At 39.2% G+C, this 19364-nt stretch overlaps 2 long non-coding RNA genes across 2 annotated transcripts; one reads left to right on the plus strand and one right to left on the minus strand.

The window, feature by feature from the left end:
* The first annotated feature begins 397 nt into the window (after window positions 1-397).
* Window positions 398-1120, plus strand: LOC124743709. The gene is made up of 3 exons (XR_007010515.1): window positions 398-484; window positions 565-618; window positions 804-1120. It is a non-coding gene; the product is annotated as an uncharacterized LOC124743709 (long non-coding RNA).
* A 729-nt stretch (window positions 1121-1849) lies between these two features.
* LOC124743700 lies at window positions 1850-2335 on the minus strand. Its single transcript, XR_007010513.1, has 3 exons — window positions 2192-2335; window positions 2002-2077; window positions 1850-1891 (listed from the first exon to the last, which is right to left on the minus strand). It is a non-coding gene; the product is annotated as an uncharacterized LOC124743700 (long non-coding RNA).
* Between the last annotated feature and the right edge of the window lie 17029 nt (window positions 2336-19364).

Here is a 19364-nt window from a genome sequence, read left to right on the forward strand (position 1 = left end):
TATATGATATTGTCAATACACAGTGACCAAATGTGTTATCAATAAGGCTCATCAATTTGGAAATTCTCTTTTGATATATGTGGCCTTGTGATCCATTTAATGTAGAAATGAATTCCAGTTTGCTACAATTAAATGTTTAATGAAAAAACAGCAGAATAAAACTCTTTAGTATTTATGTAGTCAGTTCAGTTGATTAGCCTCCTTGTAAGTCATCAGTCATGTTTCATTAAATGTCACATTATTAGATCTGCATGGAACAATTTCAGTTATATGTTGATACAATATTATATACAACATTGGGTCATATAGTTACTGGTTTGTCCTCTCTGCAGCCATGCTCAAAGCAACCTGAGGTCTAATACACAACTAAAATGAGGGAATTTTACAGATGCCTCACAACTCTGGTACAGAAATCCCGAGGACTAGGAAGACGCCTGACAACTCAGTGATAGAAATCATAATTTTTTATGATGAGAGTAGTAATGTAAGTCAGGTCAATAACATTTTTCCTTTTTATTGTACAGTAAGTAATAATTGATATACTGAAACATTTTTTTCCCTTAGATCGATAGCCCACCATGTACATCAAATAGTGAACGCCCAGATATCACAATTGATGTAAGTAAAAGACTCGCTTGAGGTAATGTTCATAACCTCCTACACAAATAAGTTCATTCCAGCTTGCAAATACAGAGATTAAATCTTAACCTCCCAGCGTTACTTTTATTGATAACAGTAGCCGTTAATGAAATTAAACAAACTTAAACAGTCCTCTTGAACACTAATGCCATTTTTCATTACAGAATATGGATGTGGTGGTAGTTAACAACAGTGCTGAATTTGAGGTGCCTAGTACTCCAGTGGTTTCTGGTGCATATTCCACTACACCAAAAGTTCGGAAGATGAGAAAGAGTGATAGTAATCCCTTACTAAATACAGTACTGGAGAACTTAAACTCAAAATTAACCCAAAAGGCATTAGACCCATCTCCACATGATGCTTTGGGACACTTCATTGTTGAAGAGTTGTCCAGAATAAGAAATCCAATGACTGTGAGAGACACAAAACATAAGATACTGAAATTTATCATGGAAGCTCAAATAATGGATGATAATTGTTGAATTGTATGCATTTAGTGTTTATTCCTTTGAAAATACATTACCATTCAAAAATTGAAGTTTTTAATTGACTCCATTGCCAAGGGACAGAAACACTCGTATTAAAATATTCACAGTATTCACAGACTTCCTTTGCTTGCCTCGCAGTTCTGCTGGTGTGTGCTACCCCACAGAGCACCAGCACGCCATTACCCTTCCTCCATCGTACAAGACTCCGTGTTTTCCACGTCTCTGGTTGACATATATGTGCTGTCTGTTTCATCAATCTAAAAAAATATGTAAAATGCAAAGTGTTTCCGTAATTAATTCCACTTTGTCTACAGCAAGTTTAATAGTTGTCAGTAATATTCAGAAAAGGTTGCTCAGAATACCAAAGGCATTTTCAACAACTCGTCTTGCCCTTGATAATCTGTAATTGAAAACATTTTTGTGAGTTTCATTTTTATAGTCTTTATAGGGCTTCATGCTGTATGTCTGGAGTCCGAAAGCGTCATCTGCCACAACAACATGTGGAAGAGATATGTTGCTGTTTTTTAGCACTTTTTCTTGTGGAACTTGCAACCAATTTTCCCTTAGTGCAGAGCTTATTTTACATTGCTGAAAGACTCCTCCATCGCTTACTCGCCCATTGCACCCAATGTCAATCAGAGAAAACCAATACTTAGCATCAACGATTGCTAGTAATACAATGCTATTAAATTTTTTGTAATTATAATAAAGTGAGTCAGCTGACCTTGGTGCAGCAATCGCAACATGTTTCCCATCCATTGCACCTGTCAATAAAACAACAGAGATGATTTGTCAATTTTGTTTAAGTAGATTTTATTTGGAGACAGTTATAATAAACTACACAAAATGTAAATTCCTTGATTAAGTAACATACCTAAGCAATTTGGGAACTGCCACAGTTCATCAAACATGTCAGCAGTCAGCTGCCACTCTCTTTCTGTTGTTGGAGCCTACAGAATGGTGACAGCCGTGAGATATTGATGACATTGTTTTCACAGTAATGATGGAGGATATTGGTTTTGGTGGGACGATACTTCAACTATAGCTTTAAAGAACACACTTACCTTCAAATATTTATCTTTCAGTACATCTCGAATTGCTGTGCATACTTGCATGATAATATGTGAAATACTCGGCACAAATATTCTGTGCAAGAATGACAAACTCTTGTAACTTTCCCCTGTTGCCAAGAACCTGAGAGTAACAGCAAGCCTGTAAAAAAATTTTTATTCATTCACACATCAAGTTCAATAGATCCAATACTGAATGACTCAAGACATGTACAAGAGGCAGAAGCAATATATGCTGGCTGCTTCTATATTCTATACTAGCAACAAAATGATGACTAGCATCAATCTACTCAGTTATGGTAATTATTTGTAGATTATATAAGTATGTTACAATAAAACACCTTTTTTGAGAAAGACAACTGCTTCATTGCTCAGCTGCTGCTGTATAATACCTCACACAAACCAGTATAAGCTGTCTATATACAGGCAAAGTAAGGTTGCACCCTAATACTAACATCACTGTTATGCAGAAATCACATTCTGGGGTCCCAGTATTCAAGTATCTTAGAGTGGCTAAAGAAACACTCATTTCCTTTATATTTAAATATATCAAATTTTCAGTCTCCTGCTTGATGTCCACTGGTAACTTGTTAGATGCTACTACATTATAATGTAAAACTCCTCTCTGTTACCTTTAGTATTGTGGCTGTGAATTACTGAGTTCAAACTAAATACTATTTGGCGTTATTATTATTGGCATGTAAGAATCCCTAGGTCTTTGAAACTTCAGCAAGATGTTAAATTAGCAATTTCCTAATACGCTGTTACTGCACAGTTTGTAAAATGGTTACGTATCCACCATGCTTGTAACATCTCAGTTAATTATCCATCTAATGCCCACAAACTTAACATTTGGAGTCTTATGAACTGAATTCCCTATTAATCACTACTTCTGGTACCTGTTAAGTCATTTTGATATGTTTGTAATTTCATATTAAGGTTAAAGGTAGTGGCTGTGAACCAGCTGTAGGCCTTTATTATTCTGCTGGTTGACTCTAGTATTGATATGTTTGGACATTTTATCAGTACAGTAGCGCCATCAGCAGACATTAGAGATTTTGAAGTCACATGTTTCTTATAAATTGTTTATGTAGACCAGGAACAGGTGTCAGCTAAGCACTAAACTTAGCAGAACAGCATATTAATATTTTCCCACAGTCAATTTATTCTTATTCCCATTTTATTTACTAGCCTCCATTTTCCAGTGTTAATATATGACTGTCAGTATGTGGGGGAGACCACTACTCCCATACCATATTACTTTCCCTAGCAGAATTTTATAATCTACACATTCAAAGGCCTATACAAGATCACAAAAAATGCCTATTAGATTTTTTAGTTAGTCTTACAACAATTTATGAGATTATTGCATCTTCAGTAGAGAAGCCTTTTCAAAAGCCAAATTGAGCTGTTACAAGGTTATCCAGAAGACTTATTTACATTGATGGTTGCAGAATGAATAGTGATATATATACAAATTATATAACGATACTGCAGTTAGGAGTAATCAAATATTAAAAGAACAAATGCAATCTAAATTACCACTCAAAATCCCGCTGTATACATCAATGTGCAAAGTTGCCTGAATACGGTGAAATCTGGAAAACATAACTGCTACAGGATATAATGCATTTGAATTACAAATAAGTGGCCAAAAATAATACTAACAGTGCTAGATTACTGTGATTTTTCTGTGTAAACCGTAAATAATTTAGCATAAAAGTGCTCTTCAGCAGCTTAATGATGTAGTGGAAGGGCACATAAACATTCCATTTGGTCTTAGTAAAAGTTAATATGTGCAACTGGTATGCATTCAAATACACTTTTCCAGTTATGTTTACAGTGCCACTGATTGTACCCCACCAATGAACGAAACTTTGTTGGTATTCTCAGACTCTAAATGACAACCCACTTGCAGTATTGTTGAAGAAATCACCACAAAGTAAATACAGACAGTACACACACAAAAATTGTAATCCTAACAATATGGTATATTGCAGTACATACAATCTTACCTTCAACTAGGAGAAATTGATTCCTTCATGACGGTGTCTTTGTGACAAATGTTATCACTGATGAACGACAGCAATTTGTCATAACATGACTTGTCCATGCCTACAAAATTGCAGAATTCATTGGGGTCCTCTGGTTCCATTTTGTTCATCGCATGTTGTATATACCCCTCCCTTCTTCACGTCTCTGCAGCCAATGTCGAGCCCAACAACCTCTTTTTCTGCCTCTTCTGTCCTTCTTTTCCACTTCCAGTGCAGCGATTTCTATCATTGCTGTAGCAATTTCTAGCAGATTCCTATCCATTGCTGTGTTTTCAGAACATTGAAACAAGTATGTAGTTGCACACGGTTAAATGCAGATCATAAATTCACAGAATAGGTGCATATGATATAAATGCATGTCCACAAATAAATTAGATATACCTTTAGAACTGAGATACGACACTCAACAACTATTCATGGGTTGTTTAGAGGAAGCCTTCTTAGTTAGCCAGGCCTGCCAACCCAAAGTTTGGTACAGATTAATTGATGACATCTTCATGATCTGGACTCACAGTGCAGAAGAACTCCAGAATTTCCTCTCCAACCTCAACTCCTTTGGTTCCATCAGATTCACCTGGTCTTACTCCAAATCCCATGCCACTTTCCTTGACATTGACCTCCATCTGTCCAATGGCCAGCTTCACACGTCCATCCACATCAAACCCACCAACAAGCAACAGTACCCCCATTATGACAGCTGCCACCCATTCCACATCAAACAGTCCCTTCCCTACAGCCTAGGTCTTCGTGGCAAATGAATCTGCTCCAGTCCAGAATCCTTGAACCATTACACCAACAACCTGAAAGCAGCTTTCGCATCCCGCAACTACCCTCCCGACCTGGTACAGAAGCAAATAACCAGAGCCACTTCCTCATCCCCTGAAACCCAGAACCTCCCACAGAAGAACCACAAAAGTGCCCCAGTTGTGACAGGATACTTTCCGGGACTGGATCAGACTTCAGTACCTTTTGAGGTACTGAACAATTCTTTTACCTATTAACTAGGTCACAACAGGAATGCTGAGTAAATTTAGGCTGTAATGCAGTAATGTAACCAACAAGCAAGACCTGCAGGTTGTTTAACTTCACTACAGCTACTGAATTTCATGCACTTTGGCATGTATACATTCACATTTTGCTTAATGTCCTTAAGGACTCTCTAGTTTAGAATCTGTGAAGGCAACATCAGTTCGCTTGTCAGTATTTTCCCAAAATCCTCTGTATCACTGAGCATTCATCAACAGACATCCAACAGAGAAAGAAGAAAACTAGCAGGCAGATCTGTCTGCCACACTTGCCAGAAGATACGAGCACATCAGTAACGGATCCGTAGTGGCCGCTCCGGACGACTGGCGCCTCTCCGCTGTGGACGCTCGCCAAGTAGACGTACGGCCCATAGTGAGCTACTCCTGCCGTGTGCTGCTGCCCGTCTGCCACCAACATTTACACCTCTTTCCACATGAAAGGGGTAGGGTGCTGCTCACTGTGTGGCGGAAATGTTGAGTCACAGACATGAACAACAAAGACTACTGAACATGTAGGCTCATGGCCAGAATGAGACTGTAGTAATGTTTTGTTACCTGTGTGAAACTCTTAAGACATTTTTTATTTCTTCATGTTGCACAAATTGTGAGACCTGACAACTCATTTACTCTTTCTTCTCATATACTCACAAACAAGTGTATTGACTGTGTCGTTGCCAATCCTGCTGCCACATTCGCCCACCATGACGACAGCACAGAGCTTCTCTATCAGGTGGCACACCTGTGGGAAGGAAAAACACTGCTGAGAAACAACTTCTAGTATACTCTGTAACTGAAACTAGTTGTCACCTAACTCATTTCACACAGTGCTGGAGTGTCACCACATCGGCTGTCGCCTGCACCTCTCAACGCTATGGCAAAAGTGGGCTGCAGTCACAGAGGAAACCACTGTAACCAAAAGGAGTTAAATTAGCTGCTAGAAATGCTATATAATTACCCATGCCTACTGCACTACTTGCAAACTGCAGGTGAAGTGACACATTGACGTGACACTCGACAGCCTTACGGTGGGAGCTCCAATCTGAGAACAACTCCGAGGAGATGAATCAACTGACAAGCAGTTTTAACCAAACTGAGTATCAGTTCTACCCCCTTGCACCCACTTGTACGTCACTCTGACCAGCTGGCACATCATTCACATGGTAGATGTTCTTTGAGATCCAGTCTACTGCCACCTCTGTTGAGTTACCTATCCCTTCCACATATGTCCTGCTGTGGTCTTCAGTGACTAGCAGTAAATTGTTGCTGTTTCTCCTGCATGTTAAGGAGTTTTAGTGCTCCTTCACACTGTTTTAAATCTTTCATTATGTATCTCTCTGTAGTGAAATAATGTTTAAACATATTGTGAGGAACCAGCCAACTTAAATAATGACCAAAAACTAACAGCAGTAAACATTATTAGTTAAAATTCAGTAATGAATCAGTGGAGAATGTGAAACTTTAGGAACATTCAAATTTAGTCACATTTTGAACTGAATTGTTATATATACAAATACTTTTATCAATAACTGGAGAATCTATTGAAGGGAAGGGTAGGTGCAAAAATAGTGGAAGAAAATTGTATTTGTCCGTAATGTTCAGCCTGATAGCTTCTTAAAACTTCACAGCATCTATAGTCCTATATGTTGCGGATAGGGCATTTTATACAAAAGTTAGTTAACGTCTTAAGAACCACATGTTGCACAGCAAAAGGAAAATACCATTTTATAAGGATCCTTAACAATGTTTTTTCTGTATAAAATATTTCTGTAGTATAGACAAATAAGTAAATGTGAATAAATCCAAGTTGTGAGGTTTAATACCACTTGAGGGAAAATGCAAGCTGGTTGTGTTGTTCAATACCTCTTTTCATTAATTCTCAAGCTTTGGACAACATATTTCCAAAGAAATGGTTTTCTAATCATGTTCAGGTAATTCAAGGTCAAAATGTAATCTCATTATCAAAGTTATTTGGATCTAAATAGTGGTGATAAAACTAAACCTGAGAACAATTTATGTATAAAGCAGGTTAAATACTTTGGTGTTCAAAGAAGAAATACTCAACAGTAGATTAGGATTTAGAGGTATTCCAGCTTTATTTCAGCCTTTAGCGCTGAAGACATTGCAAAATAAAAGTGAGCTAGCAAGAAAAGTACAGTCATCTGGAACTCAAATAGCTGGCCTGGGTAGTCAACATTATGAAATATATTACCACATAATATACTTCCAGTAGCATAGAGTAAATAAACCCTCCATTTTGTCTGAGTTCCACAAACAAGACTCAGAACTTTACATTCCAGTTTTTATTTTTGGGCTCTGACCCTAGAAGATTTGCTTATGTTTATTTCACATGTTAACACTATCTTCCCCCTTCCCCCCCCCCCCCCCCCCCCCCACCCATTAACCATGGACCTTGCCGTTGGTGGGGAAGCTTGCATGCCTCAGTGAGACAGATAGCCGTACCGTAGGTACAACCACAGCTGAGGGGTATCTGTTGAGAGGCCAGACAAACGTGTGGTTCCTGAAGAGGGGCAGCAGCCTTTTCAGTAGTTGCAAGGGCAACAGTCTGGATGATTGACTGATCTGGCCTTGTAACAATAACCAAAACAGCCTTGCTGTGCTGGTACTGCAAACGGCTGAAAGCAAGGGGAAACTATGGCTGTAATTTTTCCCGAGGGCATGCAGCGTTACTATATGATTAAATGATGATGGAGTCCTCTTGGGTAAAATATTCCAGAGGTAAAATAGTCCCCCATTTGGATCTCCGGACTACTCAAGAGGATGTCGTTATCAGGAGAAAGAAAACTGGCATTCTACGGATCAAAGCGTGGAATGTTAGATCCCTTAATTGGACAGGTAGGTTAGAAAATTTAAAAAGGGAAATGGATAGGTTGAAGTTAGATATAGTGGGAATTAGTGAAGTTCGGTGGCAGGAGGAACAAGACTTCTGGTCAGGTGACTACAGGGTTATAAACACAAAATCAAATAGGGGCAATGCAGAAGTAGGTTTAATACTGAATAGGAAAATAGGAATGCAGGTAAGTTACTACAAACAGCATAGTGAATGCATTATTGTGGCCAAGATAGATACGAAGCCCATACCTACTACAGTAGTACAAGTTTATATGCCAACTAGCTCTGCAGATGACGAAGAAATTGAAGAAATGTATGATGAAATAAAAGAAATTTTTCAGATAGTGAAGGGAGACGAAAATTTAATAGTCATGGGTGACTGGAATTCGAGTGTGGGAAAAGGGAGAGAAGGAAACATAGTAGGTGAATATGGATTGGGGCTAAGAAATGAAAGAGGAAGCCGTCTGGTAGAATTTTGCACACAGCACAACATAATCATAGCTAACACTTGGTTTAAGAATCATGAAAGAAGGTTGTATACATGGAAGAACCCTGGAGATACTAAAAGGTATCAGATAGATTATATAATGGTAAGACAGAGATTTAGGAACCAAGTTTTAAATTGTAAGACATTTCCAGGGGCAGATGCGGACTCTGACCACAATCTATTGGTTATGAACTGTAGATTAAAACTGAAGAAACTGCAAAAAGGTGGGAATTTAAGGAGATGGGACCTGCATAAAATGAAAGAACCAGAGGTTGTACAGAGTTTCAGGGAGAGCATAAGGCAGCAATTGACAGGAATGGGGGAAAGAAATACAGTAGAAGAAGAATGAGTAGCTTTGAGGGATGAAGTAGTGAAGGCAGCAGAGGATCAAGTAGGTAAAAAGACGAGGGCTAGTAGAAATCCTTGGGTAACTGAAGAAATATTGAATTTAATTGATGAAAGGAGAAAATATAAAAATGCAGTAAATGAAGCAGGCAAAAAGGAATACAAACGTCTCAAAAATGATATCAACAGGAAGTGCAAAATGGCTAAGTAGGGATGGCTAGAGCACAAATGTAAGGATGTAGAGGCTTATCTCACTAGGGGTAAGATAGATACTGCCTACAGGAAAATTAAAGAGGCCTTTGGAGATAAGAGAACCACTTGTATGAACATCAAGAGCTCAGATGGAAACCCAGTCCTAAGCAAAGAAGGGAAATCAGAAAGGTGGAAGGAGTATACAGAGGGTCTATACAAGGGCGATGTACTTGAGGACAATATTATGGAAATGGAAGAGGATGTAGATGAAGATGAAATAGGAGATATGATACTGCGTGAAGAGTTTGACAGAGCACTGAAAGACCTGACTCGAAACAGGGCCCCCGGAATAGACAACATTCCATTGGAACTACTGACAGCCTTGGGAGAGCCAGTCCTGACTAAACTCTACCATCTGGTGAGCAAGATGTATGAAACTTGCGAAATACCCTCAGCCTTCAAGAAGAATATAATAATTCCAATCCCAAAGAAAGCAGGTGTTGACAGATGTGAAAATTACCGAACAATCAGTTTAATAAGCCACAGCTGCAAAATACTAACACGAATTCTTTACAGACGAATAGAAAAACTAGTAGAAGCTGACCTTGGGGAAGATCGGTTTGGATTCAGTAGAAATACTGGAACACGTGAGGCAATACTGACCATACGACTTATCTTAGAAGAAAGATTAAGGAAAGGCAAATGTGTAAAATACAGGGAGCGAAAGGATATTTACAATTTGTACAGAAACCAGATGGCACTTATAAGAGTCGAGGGACATGAAAGGGAAGCAGTGGTTGGGAAGGGAGTAAGACAGGGTTGTAGCCTCTACCCGATGTTATTCAATCTGTATATTGAGCAAGCAGTAAAGGAAACAAAAGAAAAATTCGGAGTAGGTATTAAAATCCATGGAGAAGAAATAAAAACTTTGAGGTTTGCCGATGACATTGTAATTCTGTCAGAGACAGCAAAGGACTTGGAAGAGCAGTTGAATGGAATGGACAGTGTCTTGAAAGGAGGATATAAGATGAACATCAACAAAAGCAAAACGAGGATCATGGAATGTAGTCGAATTAAGTCGGGTGATGCTGAGGGAATTAGATTAGGAAATGAGGCACTTAAAGTAGTAAAGGAGTTTTGCTATTTGGGGAGCAAAATAACTGATGATGGTCGAAGTAGAGGATATAAAATGTAGACTGGCAATGGCAAGGAAAGGGTTTCTGAATAAGAGAAATTTGTTAACATCGAGTATATATTTAAGTGTCAGGAAGTCGTTTCTGAAAGTATTTGTATGGAGTGTAGCCATGTATGAAAATGAAACATGGACAATAAAAATGGTTCAAATGGCTCTGAGCACTATGGGACTCAACTGCTGAGGTCATTAGTCCCCTAGAACTTAGAACTAGTTAAACCTAACTAACCTAAGGACATCACAAACATCCATGCCCGAGGCAGGATTCGAACCTGCGACCGTAGCGGTCTTGCGGTTCCAGACTGCAGCGCCTTTAACCGCACGGCCACTTCGGCTGGCCATGGACAATAAATAGATTGGACAAGAAGAGAATAGAAGCTTTTGAAATGTGGTGCTACAGAAGAATGCTGAAGATTAGATGGGTACATCACATAATTAATGAGGAAGTATTGAATAGGACTGGGGAGAAGAGAAGTTTGTGGCACAACTTGACTAGAAGAAGGGATTGGTTGGTAGGACATGTTCTGAGGCATCAAGGGATCACTAATTTAGTATTGGAGGGCAGCATGAAGGGTAAAAATCGTAGAGGGAGACATAGAGATGAATACACTAAGCAGATTCAGAAGGATGTAGGTTGCAGTAGGTACTGGGAGATAAGCAGCTTGCACAGGATAGAGTAGCATGGAGAGCTGCATCAAACCAGTCTCAGGACTGAAGACCACAACAACAACAACAACAACACTATCTCTAATAAATCCTGTTTTCCAAAACTCAGATTTGATACCAGATTCTATATTTCTTAACGGTTACATATTAGTTGGAGTTTTTTCTACAACCTTCAGAAATCTTCACTAATAGGTTCAATGTTTCTAACAATCCCAACATGCCAGAACACGAGATCCAGGTCCTTTAAGGAATTCTGTTAACAGATACTGTGTTGAAGTGGTTAATTTTGATGTAAGCTGCAAAACCGTTTAAAAGAATGCTGCTGCCTCAGACAGACTCAGACAGTGGCATCTGGAACTTAAATCAGTAGGAGCCCACCCCAGCTTCAAAGCCACATGCACATTAAGCAAGACAATGCATATGTGGTGTTCACTAAATGTAATACAAACACTAGTAATATAACAGTTCATATTTACAATATTGTATGATACTTACTGACACAGTAATCTAACTTATTGCCTATTAAAGGCAACTTTTTATTAAAATGCCAGAATACCAAGATTTAGGATTTTTAGTCACAAGCAGTCAAAAGTATATACAAAGATTTGCTAGGTACTGCACACAGCAACAACAGCCAGTTTTTCACAGAAACCTGTTGAGTGACACTTCTAAGAAGTTGAAATTACAGCATTCCATGCTTTTTAATGTTCTAGGTAATGGCAACCAGACTGCTTAACTACAGAAATTAAATGTATCAGAATAGTTGTGATTATTGAGATGACACAAGGAAGATGTTAGACTTGGGTATGGACTAGACTTTAGAATTCTGATGTTTAAATGTGTAATTCTTATTGAGTTGGATTAATGGATGTGGTAGTAAGCATTCAAAGAAGAGTTTGACAATTTGTTGCAAGTTTGTGTAGTATTTCCATAACTCAAGTTTGTTAGATGAATTGCCTTATGTCTCCCATTGCAGTTTCCGACATACAGAGATTTAATAATGAAACAGAACCCATGGCCCAAAAATAGTCATGAAACCCATGAACTGCTGAAGCAACTCACAAAACTACTTAAGGTAATGGAGAAGGTTACCTAGACTGCTTTTGCATACCTTTCACAAATCAAACACAAAGTAATATTTCTACAGTGCATAGCCTGTGCCCACACAGTGGCTGGTAGCAGAGGTAGAGATGGATATTAGCAGTAATAATACACTCACATAACAAAAATGGAGACTCTACTGGGAGATCAAATTATTTTCTTGCCAGTTTTCAACTTGGAGATATAAAAGGGTTGCTCAGCTGCCTAATGATAAAGGCTTTTCCTCTGTTCACAGGCAATGGCTCTTTTGTTGCTGAGCATTAACTGTGAGTTGAATGTAGGTGACTAGTTGGTGAGTATTTACTGTGGTGCCATGTTTCTGTAATCTGGCCAGGAGAGGATGAGGGTGAAACCTGTCTCCAGTGCATGACATCCACTCTCTAACAGTCCCCACCTGCAACTATATTATGAAGAAGCTATCACGGTTAGGGAAGCAGTGAAGTGCACCAGATTATTCACACAGAGCAGTACAGTGATACTGATTTTGCAGTCACATTAAAGTGCATTAAAATTGTAACCTTGGTTGGGAAATACAGATATTATTCATGAAGTTGTCGTAAATAAGCAAGCCGGAATATTAAGATTCCGGGGCACAGTGACATCTTTCATAATGCAAGACAGCAAAGTGAATAACAAACTCAGGCAGAACTGTAAACACCAGTTGCTTGTCCAAGCAGTGTCCACTGCTGCAGGAGAACTCCTCAGTACCACAGGTAGCTGTTGCTGTAATTTAGTGACAGTCACATTGGGTTTAAATGATAACAGTGGATAGACTGGAATGAATGCCATGTGCAGAGAGACTGACTTGAGCTTTCATGGTACATTTATTTAATATAGGGCTCCCATGCCCCTGCCACATCCAGTTGTGTAAATCTGGATATTTCCCCAGGAAAACCCTGCACTGATTTGACCTGGTTGCTGTCAGATCACTCTGCACCCAACTTCTTACAGAGATCCCACATTATAGTCATACTGAGTCCAACTGAGGAAACAAATGGTGAGAAAAAACCAGTATCAAAAAATCTCCACTATCTTCAGATAACTGTTTTCTAACCACTTGTAAACCTGAGGAAATTGCCAGGTTCTGTTAAGTGAAAAATAGAGGAGGTGGTTCAATTACCTCATTGTCTCTGGTGTCTGTACAAGGAATCTACTGTATCCACAGTTTCAACTTTCTGGTACCAGTGGTAAATAACACTGTCTGTAGAGATTCCTCATCATGAGGGGTGTAAAGCAAGGCGATCCCATCTCCTCAAAACTGTTCTCTGCTGTATTGGAAGTGGCTATGTCAAAGCTGAGCTGGAAAGGCAAGGGAATTAGAATTAATGGAAGAAGGCTTACCAACTTGAGATTTGCTGATGATACTGTCTTACTGGCCAAAGACTTCGCAGAGCTCCAAAACTTAGTTACATATCTTGCATCAGAATGTCAGCTGGTTGGCTTGAACATGAACTTTTCCAAAAGAAAAGTAATGTGCAACAAATGGGTCCCAGCTGGAGATGTGAAAGTCAAGGACAATCTATTAGAAGAGGACACTGAATCTGTCTACCTTGGCCAGATTATAAATATGACGGGTGACGGGAGACATAAGGCCAGAAATCTATCGACGCATCAAGCTAGGCTGGCAAGCATTTGGGAAGAATTCAACAGTATTCAGATCAAAAATGACAGTAAATCTGAAGAAAGCAGTATTTGATCAATGCATTCTTCCTGTGATGACGTATGGCTACGAGACATGGACACTGAACTCATTTACAAAAGGGAAACTTACGACAGCACAGAGAGCCATGGAGAGATCAATGCTGGGCTATACAAGAAAGGATACGAAAAGAGCAGATGACATCCGGTCTGTGACAAAGGTTAACGACATCTTAGAGCAGTAGGTTCCTTGAAATGGCAGTGGGCTGGCCACGTCACGACAAGAAAAGACAACAGATGGATGAAGCTAGTACTGGAGTGGAGTCCGAGAGAGCACCGGAGGCCTGGAGGAAGACCACCAGACAGACAGGTGGGACAAAGACATCAAGGAGATCGCTGGTGACACCTGGCAGGGAACTGCCCAAGGCCGTCCCACTTGGAGAAGACTGCTGAAAGCCTACCTGAATCCACGACTCTAAGAGGCCACATCATTTAATGATTGAATTGGCTGATGATGATGATGATGATGATAGAGATTCGGGCAATCCAAGTGCAGCATGCACTTACTGCCATTAGATCAGAATGCAGGGAACAGGAATTTCTGAATACAGCTCCAGAGCAGTGCAGTAGAGGACCCACACTGCGAACTGTTTTGGTTCCACTTTCAGACAGCAATGCCTAATAGCAGCACCAGTGCCTCTGAATATATGCTTAAGGTCTCAGTTATTCCTAGTAGCTGGCTCCACGCAGATACTAAAATCTGGAATCAACTCCCTTTCACGTACTTGACTTATGGATAGTGCATCTCTAAGGAGATGGCAGCAGTGTGTATAGTGACAGATGCCATTCACCCACAGAAACCACCTGAAGATGTCTAGCAGTTGCCACAAGTAAATAGTATGCAGTTTACACTAGAGCAATACAGTCCTCTTACCAGGAAAACTTACATATTCTGTTTTGCATTTCAGAAACATACTTTACACCTGTCTCACAGTAACAGATCACTTGAAAACTTCAACATGAAGATAAACAACACTCACTTTCATCCTCTAAGTGATTATGGCAGCTACATAAGAAGTAACTTCCATACCATTTGAAAAAGCAGATTGAATAACATATATGCAGCTTTAATAAATTAACAGTGATTGCTTACTCTTTGTATACATTTAATCACCTAATTAAGTTCTAGGGGGCATTTTTGGTAATTTATCTTTCATATTTTTGTTAAATCTTTGAGTTTATCCTCTCATGGCATGAATAGAAAGCTTTATCTTTCTACTTACTGGAATTGTCATGTTCATCTGTGTAGTCTGGGCGGTTTACTTCCCCATCACATTCCCACGTGTCCAGTATACAGGTTCTGGAATGGCACCTGAACTCCCATTCTCCACATTTAACTGCAATGTTGCAGATTACAATTTAACAAAATCTTCCAGTAGACAAATACCAGGTCACTGCAGGTGAAAGTATTTGATAGCTTTGTGGCCATTGCAATGCATGAATGTCTTATGTGGGAAGATTATTGACTATGTCTAAAAAATCGACTGCTACCTTTATGTAGCAAATTCTCAGCCATAACAAATTGTCCTAAAATGAATCTATGGATCAATCGGATAGATGTCTGGTGGGGAAACCTGCCTACACAGACAATATCCATCCTATTGGTGTTATTCCATTAATAATTGCTTACCACCAGTCTACGATGTACACATTCTTTGGACATCCATACAACACACGGATTAGGGATCTTATGACACACATGTAAGACGTATGGATTACATCTGCAAGATATTTTGTAATAGGGAGGTTAACTTCATAAAGGAAATCAAAGGGCAATCTTAAACACTTTGAAGCCCAAACCGAAGCATAGCTCTGGCTGCAACTGTTTCAGACTGGAGCCAAGTACAGGTCAGGATGTGATTTTCTCTATGTTAGAGCCACCGGTCACTGAAAGTTTACTGATTTCATATGTGAGTTATGTGCAGACATCTCGCAATTTGCCTCTTGACAGGTGCTGCCTTCTGTTAATTTATAGTATTATTTTTTAACTAACAGTGGTCATAACAGATGCTGTTGATGGCTGAGTCAATATGATGGCATTGATGTAATTTTATGTGTGGACTCTTTAGGTTTCACAGTTTGCTGTAATTCTACTACAAATACACCAAGTATGTTTAGTAATCAAGAAATTTTGGTACCTCAAAATGACCAGTCATTCACTAACTCACCTCCCACTTTCCTTGGGAGGAAAATTATACTTTCTAATTTTAAATATTGTAATATGCCCAATAACTAAAGTAGACATGCTAAATCTTTAAGCTGGGCTCCTTTTTAATATCTATTACTCTTAAAGATTCATCAGTTACATATGAGTCAGTAATACTTAGAAAACAGCAGATATGGCCAGTTTCCTTGGTCCCACATTCTTCCCGCTAGCCTATCTGCAATGTGTTAATGACAAATTTGAAGTAATTAATAAAATCATGTTTGTCTTAGTAACTGTCTCTGTCTCTTTTGATGTTATTCAATGAAGCTTTTATAAAAGAGTTTATCAACATTGCAATTGACAATATTTATAATAAAAGTGCATCTCCGAGAATGCACTACAATACTGTCATCAAAACAATGTACACAAGTGAATGCGATCTAAACTATAGCTGGCAACGCCTGACATCTTGGAAAGGAGATGTCCAAGAAAACCCATGGTTACCGTCTGGGCTGAAAATGGCTTCATTTTCCATCAAAGTCTACAAGAATACAGAAAGGTAATATAGAAAGGTAATATAGAGGAGATGTTCCTTTGGTACTTACAGAGAATGAAGTAAACATTAACCAAACAATTAAGAAGGAAAACCATAACAGATTAACAAAGTTGGGGAATGTTGGAAGAGTTAACCATCATACAGTCCTGAACATTATATGTGCATTTATTAAAAAGGGTATGTATAAAACAGATCTAACCTAATGTTGCTTTTGTATGTACTTTTTTTTCAATTTCATGAATGTGAAAATGTAAGATATTTAAGACTAAAGTGACTCATATACCTTACCTTTGTTACAATTTTCTTCATCAGAACCATCATTACAGTCATCTGCAAGGACACACTGTCAGATCTTTGCTACACATGTTCCATTTCAACACTCAAAGCTGGTTTCTGCAATAGGTGATTTTTGTTAAAGAATTTAACAATGTTATGAAAAGGATAGTTGTTACTTAGCATAAAGCGGAGATACTTAGGCACAAATAGGAACAACAAAAAGACTGTCAGAAAGTGGGCTTTCAGCCAACAAGCTGAAAATTAATCCCTCATCCCCCCCCCCCCCCCCACACACACACACAACACAAAACCGTTCCTACATCAGGGTGAGCCGACACTCAGTTACTGACCTGTGTCGCATGTCCCGACTTTGCAGGCCTGCTCGTCCAGCCCATCTGAGCACTTCACAATGCCATCACATTTCCCCTCCAGGGACACACACTGCCTCTTGCTGCAGGCAAACTCGTGCTCCTGGCACACCATGCAGTTTTTCTTGTCCTTTCTGCTCCGGCAGTCATTTACACCATTGATCTGTTGTACAGAAAATGACTTTGTACAATATGCTCTGCTCTTATTTATTTATGAAAAGCAAAACAAACCGCTGGAATAGGGTTGTCACTCTGATCTATTTCATACAGGCATGCACAATGTGGACAAGTTAAGATTTTCAAGCTCAGAGACCTCTGCACCGAAATTAACATTATACATCATTTGACCGTGGATCAGCCAACTGCTTCACACCTCATTCAATTTGCTCTGTTTTTCCTGGACAGAGGTGATTGTTCTAAGCAAAGGAATTTAACTGTGTTTTTGGTCATTCAGTCTTCTCATGGCATCCAAAGATGTACCTAGGAGACTAATATTGTACCAATTAAACTTGTTTGTACCAAGTGTATGAAAGGTTAACTATTAAATTGAACTATCAAATGAGAAACTCAATGTGTAAAAAAGCAGTAGCCAAACATAAGTAGTTAGTTTTATGTTCAGTTATAGAAATAAAATTTTGTTTTTTGCATTGCATTCAGGTGCTAAGCACGGATTGGGGGAGCATTGAGAAATCCGTGGCCACATGTCTCCCCTCCTCTCACTGCTCCCCTAAGCAGACATTTAACAGTTCTGGATTTTCACTGAATCCACTACATTAGTAGAAACACTAGAGCAGATCAGAAAGTAAGAAACTACTTTGTTCAAATTTTTTGAAATGCATATGTCCTGTAAGTTTGTGTGGGGAGAACAGAACTTTAAAGATGAAGGCTAATTTGTATATCTTCAAAGGATGTCCAGATACAGAGACCCTTATGTCAGACTTTGGTATCCCTGTAAGATTGGATGTGTGGAACAAACTCTGCATTTGTTTCCAGAATTATATTTTCACTCTGCAGCAGAGTGTGTGCTGATTTGAAACTACCTGGCAGGTTAAAACTGTGTGCCAGACTGAGACTCGAACTCGGGACCTTTGCCTTTCTCAGGCAAGTGCTCCACCATCTGAGCTACCTGAGCAGGACTCACACCTCATCCTCACAGTTTCAGTTCTGCCGGTACTTTGTCTCCTACCTTCCAAACTTCACAGAAGCAGACATTTGTTGTTAAAGTCTTAAGAATGTTACAGCTAGCTTATTCTGAAGTTTGCACCACATCTCATAGTGACCAGTTCTTCTACTAAAATGTGAAAGCAGGTTAGCATACCACTGTGTTCTGTTTAATATTTTTCTGGTACTGGAATACCACATGTTAGAAAAGTCTTACAGCAGCAAGACCCTGTTTTGATACATGACTTAATGTTCCAAAAGAATGCTGAAGTGAAAACTACTCGCAAGCTCTTCACCAAATTCCAGCATACAGTCTGTGTGACTGATCTCACAGGGAATGTTGGCCACAGACTAACTTTGGCTACTCCTTAAAATGGCTCCAGTTAATGGAATTATTCAGCAAAATCTGTCAAAATCCAGTGTAATAATTTCACCAGAAACAACTGTGAAGGGTTCCAGCATGCAGAAAATATCGAGACCCTATACATGTTTCCATTCAAAATCCAAACCCAGCAGGGCCAACTGTCAATGATATTCTCACAATGATTGGTAAGAATTTTATGTTGGCTGCATCCAGTTCATAGATGAAGCACACTTTCACTTGAATGGACTCAAGAGTAAATCAAACTGACTGTTTTGGGATTCCAAGAATTGCCATTTCTGGAGTGAAACCATTGTATTCTCTCAGAGTTACTCCTAGCACAGATGATGTTCCACTATTGTTTATTTATCCGTGAAGAAAAACTATCACTAACACTATGCTGCAATTTTGGAACAACTTATCACCACACAGCTAGCGTTGGAGTATCAACCAAGCGCCAAGTAGTTCATGCAGGATGGGGGTCAGACCATATTGTCCCCAACAGTTGTTTCACTTTGAGAAATACTTCATGAAAAGTCACTGCATTGGATTACTACAAATATACTGGCACAGTGATGGACTGGCCTCAATATTTGCCCAGTCTGAGTGACAACTGTGGGACACACTTAAAGAATGTCTACCAGAGCTGTCTCACCACACCTGATGAGCTCTAATCTGCAATCTATGTG

The sequence above is a fragment of the Schistocerca piceifrons genome, unplaced genomic scaffold (genome assembly GCF_021461385.2).
Source record: "Schistocerca piceifrons isolate TAMUIC-IGC-003096 unplaced genomic scaffold, iqSchPice1.1 HiC_scaffold_2512, whole genome shotgun sequence".
Lineage (NCBI taxonomy): Eukaryota > Metazoa > Arthropoda > Insecta > Orthoptera > Acrididae > Schistocerca > Schistocerca piceifrons.